The sequence below is a fragment of the Dama dama genome, chromosome 26 (genome assembly GCF_033118175.1).
Source record: "Dama dama isolate Ldn47 chromosome 26, ASM3311817v1, whole genome shotgun sequence".
NCBI lineage: Eukaryota > Metazoa > Chordata > Mammalia > Artiodactyla > Cervidae > Dama > Dama dama.
The window spans coordinates 19,445,497-19,450,475 of NC_083706.1; the positions used below are offsets into that span (position 1 = coordinate 19,445,497).

Genomic DNA, 4,979 nt, shown 5'->3' on the forward strand with positions numbered 1-4,979 from the left:
TGTGTCACATGTTTGCATGTGTGTGTGTCTTGGATAATACGTGAAAATTGGAATGTGAGTGATGTGCATATTTTTTAGACCTAAACAATATTACATATTGTTCACATGAAGTTCATTTTTTCACAGGTTGTTATTTGTAAGATGGAATCTCAACTACTTTTGAAATAAAGCAACAAGAATCTTTTTTTTTTTTTTCATTTATTTTTATTAGTTGGAGGCTAGTTACTTTACAATATTGTCATGGGTTTTGTCATACATTGACACAAATCAGCCATGGATTTACATGTATTCCCCATCCCAATCCCCCCTTCCACTTCCCTCTCTACCCAATCTCACTGAGTCTTCCCAGTGTACCAGGCCAGAGCACTTATCTCATGCATCCAACCTGGGCTGGTGATCTGTTTCACTATAGATAATATACATGTTTTGATACTGTTCTCTCGAAACATCCCACCCTCGCCTTCTCCGACAGAGTCCAAAAGTCTGTTCTGTACATCTGTGTCTCTTTTTCTGTTTTGCATATAGGGTTATCATTACCACTTTCTAAATTCCATATATATGTGTTAGTATGTTATAATGTTCTTTATCTTTCTGGCTTACTTCACTCTGTATAATAGGCTCCAGTTTCATCCATCTCATTAGAACTGTTTCAAATGAATTCTTTTTAACGGCTGAGTAATATTCCATGGTGTATATGTACCACAGCTTCCTTATCCATTCGTCTGCTGATGGGCATCTAGGTTGCTTCCATGTCCTGGCTATTATAAACAGTGCTGCGATGAACATTGGGGTGCACGTGTCTCTTCCAGATCTGGTTTCCTCAGTGTGTATGCCCAGAAATGGGATTGCTGGGTCATATGGCAGTTCTATTTCCAGTTTTTTAAGAAATCTCCACACTGTTCTTCATAGTGGCTGTACTAGTTTGCATTCCCACCAACAGTGTGAGAGGGTTCCCTTTTCTCCACACCCTCTCCAGCATTTATTGCCTGTAGACTTTTGGATAGCAGCCATCCTGACTGGCATGTAATGGTACCACATTGTTGTTTTGATTTGCATTTCGCTGATAATGAGTGATGTTGAGCATCTTTTCATGTGTTTGTTAGCCATCTGTATGTCTTCTTTGGAGAAATATCTGTATAGTTCTTTGGCCCATTTTTTGATTGGGTCATTTATTTTTCTGGAATTGAGCTGCAGGAGTTGCTTATATATTTTTGAGATTAATCCTTGGTCTGTTGCTTTGTTTACTATTATTATCTCCCAATCTGAGGTCTTTCTGCAACAAGAATCTTTAAACTAATGTTTATACTTGGTTGTTGTTGTTGTTTAGTCACTAAGTCACGTTTGACACTTTAGCAAATCCCTGGACTGTGGCCCATTGGGCTCCTCTGTCCATGGGATGCTGTATGGTTTGATACCATCTGATCATGGTCAACATGAAGAATAACAGAATACAGCCCAGTTATTTAAACTGTGCCATTTTGAGATAGTGTTTATATAGCAAAAGAAAACTGAAGCAGTATGAATAGAATATAAGCAGAGGGGAAAAAAATGTTTTGTTGATTATTAATTATTCCTGTTACATAATTTTATGAAATCATTTTTAATGTTTTGTATTACTAGGTAATGTTATGTATTATTATGTAATATAGATAGATGTTAGATTTATAGATGAAGAAAATATTTGCAAAACATTTTTGCAACAAAGAATTTGTAGCTAGACTATACAAAAATGTTTATAAATAATAAAAACACAATCCAATTAAAAATAGGAACATGATTTGAACAGATATCTCACCGATAGATATATAAGTGGCAATTAAATAATGATATAATAAATAATAAGGATGAAAATAATAATAAATAGCAAAAACATAAGTTATAGAAATATATTTTGCAATTATACATGTCCTTTTATGTCCAGGCTTCAAGTAAATGTTCACTGTGGTGCTTCCCAATGTCATGTCAGTTGACCGGCTATTGAAAACACAGGTTATACACTCAGTAGCTCATTGTGTTTCTGAGATACCAGAGAAGGATGTTCCACACTTTCAGTAATACTTTCAGACGTAAAAAATAAAAGATAAGGAGGAAAACAAATACTGTGCTTGCAATTAAACTTTAGTCTACAAGATGCCACCTAGAAAAAAGTTTTCAAATTAATTTGGATTAGGTTGGGTATAGAAGGTTCTTGACTTGTTATTGGACAGCAGTTAAGAAAAGGTACTTGATATTGTACTATTGCTTTCCTAGCATCTCTGCCTCACACGATCTTGTTGCACTTTATGTATTTTAATTGATTAAAGAAATGTATGTATTTAAGATCTATCAGGTATTTAAAATGATTCAGCATGATTCTCAGCATTTAGTCAAACATACAACAGCCACTGATGTAGGTACTATACTCTCCTCACTTTACAGGTCAGACAACTGAGACAGAAAAATTAAGTAACTGATCAAAGTGCAATTGACTAGTTGGGTACAAGAGATAGCACAGAAACGAAAGGAATCTGGCTTCCTCTCTAATCCAGTAATTTTGTAAATGCAATCTTCTTAAGGAGATATTCTACACATGAAAACACACACTGGCACAATCTCTGAGGTTCTTACTGTATCTTTTCAGACAACCTAATACAATCTGTTCTGGTATTAACTCCCAGCTCCTAAAGGTTGGATGTGATAGACTTTATTTTCTTGGGTTCCAAAATCACAGCATATGGTGACTGCAGCAATGAAATTAAAAGACACTTGCTCCATGGAAGAAAAGGTATGACAAACCTAGACAGCATATTAAAAAGCAGAGACATTACTTTAGCAACAAAGGCCCATCTAGTTAAAGCTATAGTTTTTCCAGTAGTCATGCAAGGATGTGAAAGATGGACCACAAAGAAAGCTGAGTGCCAAAGAATTGATGCTTTTGAACTGTCACGTTGGATAAGACTCTTGAGAGTCCCTTGGCCTGCAAGAAGATAAAACCAGTCAACGATAAAGGAATGTTCATTGGAAGGATTGATGCTGAAGCTGAAACTCCAACACTCTGATCACCTGATGTGAAGAACTGACTCATTGGAAAAGACCCTGTAGCTGGGAAAGATTGAAGGCAGGAGGAGAAGGAGACGACAGAGGATGAGATGGTTGGATGGCATCATCACCTCAATGGACATGAGTTTGAACAAGCTCCGGGAGTTGGTAATGGACAGGGAAGCCTGGTGTGCTGCAGTCCATGGGGTTGCAAAGAGTCAGACACAACTGAGTGACTGAACTGAACTGAAAAGTTGGAAAGTTATTCAGCTATTACTTTGCAGCAATTTTGAAACTTTTAAATGTTTCCTTTATCTTGGGGCTATGAAATGTGTTTGGTTCTGTGAAAACAAGTGTTTGATAAAGTGTTTGTGTGAGAAATTGTGTATATGCTGGCAAGGTTGTTGCAGGTTCTTAGTTACACTGAGTCCCAGGCATTGCAAGGGTAAAGAATCTGCCTCTCGATGCAGAATAAGTAAGAGATACAGGTTCCATCCCTGGGTGGGCAAGATTCCCTGGAGGAAGAAATGGCAACCCACTCCAGTATTCTTGTCTGGATAATTCCAAGGACAAAAGAGCCTGGCAGGTTATAGACCATGGGTTTGCAAAGAGCTGGACACGACTGAGCATACACACAGCTGGAGTTTGTAATCGGGGATTTAGATGAATCCTGGAACCTTATGTCTCAGGAGGAATTTATCTTTGGTTTTAAGACTTTTTTTAGCAGCGTCTTTTACGTCTTTGTTTCTCAAACTATAAATCAAGAGATTCAGTACTGGGATGATGATGGTGTAGAACACTGAGATGATTTTATCAGTGTTGGGGGAATACAGGTAGCTGGATTGTGAGTAAATGAAGAGCAGATTCCCCTGGTAGATGGCCACGGATGTCAGGTGGGAAGCACAGGTAGAGAAGGTCTTCTTCCTTCTGGTAGAAGAACGGATCTTTAAGACTGAGAGGAGAATGTAAAAATAGGAGACGATGCTGACGATGAAGCAGATAATTTCCACTGAGCTGCCATATGTGGAGAGAGGCCACTCATTAAGTGACGTGTCTGTACACGATAACTTAAGCAAGGGAGGCAGGTCACAGAAAAAAGTGATTAATGATATTTTCATCACACTATTTCAGAATAAATGCAAAGGATGTGTGTACCAGGGAACTCATATTGCCTCCAAAGTATGACAAGACGATCAACCATATACAGATGCCCCGAGACATCACAGTCATGTATAGTAAAGGGTTACAGATGATGACATATCCATCATACACCATGGCAGCCAAGATAAAGGATTCAGTATCTGCGAAAGTGCAGAAGAAATAGAACTGCAGGGCACAGCCGTGATAGGAAATTGACTTGTTCTGAGAAAGGAAGTTGACAAGCATTTTGGGAACAAAGACAAAGGAATAACAAAGGTCTACAAAGGATAAGTTATTAAGGAAAAAATACATGGGTGTTTGAAGGTGCGGATCAACCCTGATTAGCATCATCAACCAATGTTCCCCACTAAAATCATAGAGTACAAAGTCAGAAACAGGAGAAACAGGACAATCTGCAGTTCAGGGCAAGTTGCAAACCCTAACAGAAAAACTCAGTCACCAAGGTATAGTTCCCAACTAAAAAATCCATATCACGTGCTGTTTTCTTCTTATGATAATTCTAACATCCTAAGATGCTATGCTGATGGAAAGAGGAAAAAAATAGATATAATCATAAGATTATTTTATTGTTTCAACAAACAAGCAATCAAGTCAAGAGTCCCAGATCAAATCTCCTTCCAAATACAAATTCTGAGAAACATATTTCAGAATTTAGTAGCTTTATCTCATGGTTGATAGTTTTATTGTATTTGTTTGAACAATAGCTAGTTCTTCCACTGGACAGTCATGTGCAGATAACATCTCATATTGCTTACTTTTTTTTAATTCTCAAGTATAGGGCTATAGCTAGTAGAGGATGA

General features: G+C 37.5%; 1 pseudogene; it reads right to left on the reverse strand.

Moving 5' to 3' along the window:
• Positions 1-3,677: 3,677 nt before the first annotated feature.
• On the reverse strand, positions 3,678-4,648 carry LOC133047053 (olfactory receptor 5I1-like; annotated as a pseudogene).
• Between the last annotated feature and the right edge of the window lie 331 nt (positions 4,649-4,979).